The 549-nt window shown below is 34.4% G+C and overlaps 1 long non-coding RNA gene across 1 annotated transcript; it reads left to right on the top strand.

The window, feature by feature from the left end:
- On the top strand, positions 1 to 520 carry LOC104774797. The gene is made up of 2 exons (XR_765514.2): positions 1 to 39; positions 195 to 520. It is a non-coding gene; the product is annotated as an uncharacterized LOC104774797 (long non-coding RNA).
- The last annotated feature ends 29 nt before the right edge of the window (positions 521 to 549 follow it).

Raw genomic sequence — 549 nt, 5'->3', positions numbered from 1 at the left:
TGGTGACGAAGTGCAAGAATTTACAAGAGATCCCTCCCTGTAAGTTCTTACTATGCATAGATGGATGTGTTTATACCCGCGTTATAAAGCCGGCAGCTAAACCTTAGTCCTCACGGATCTGTCATACTCTTATCATAATTTAAAAATCTATTTAATATTAGATCTAATATATACATGATGTTCCCTTCTTGCAGAGCTTATTATTACGAGTCATCAGATGATGAGGATTATGAGGGAACAGAAGAAGAAGAGATTGATTCTTCTTAGTAGTTGAAGTGGCCAAATCTTCGTATCAAATTTAGTGGCTAAGAAAAGAACAAGGAGAGAGCAAATATGAAGATGGGGCAAAACATGGTGGGACAGTGAAAACGGCGAGAACTTTTTAATAGTATGTTGAATATGTAGGGTTAATTCTTTACCTTTAATTGCAGAGAATAATAAACTCTATCATCCCTACTATTATTGTTGGATTCTAAAATTATGGGTAATTGACTTACAGTTTGATGAAAGTTTTATTTAACTTTTGGTTAAAGGCTTAGGTCTAATGTT

Source organism: Camelina sativa, unplaced genomic scaffold, assembly GCF_000633955.1.
Source record: "Camelina sativa cultivar DH55 unplaced genomic scaffold, Cs unpScaffold05660, whole genome shotgun sequence".
NCBI classification, from domain to species: domain Eukaryota; kingdom Viridiplantae; phylum Streptophyta; class Magnoliopsida; order Brassicales; family Brassicaceae; genus Camelina; species Camelina sativa.
Note: the sequence above shows the minus strand (reverse complement) of the source record. Positions and strands in the feature narration are given on the sequence as shown.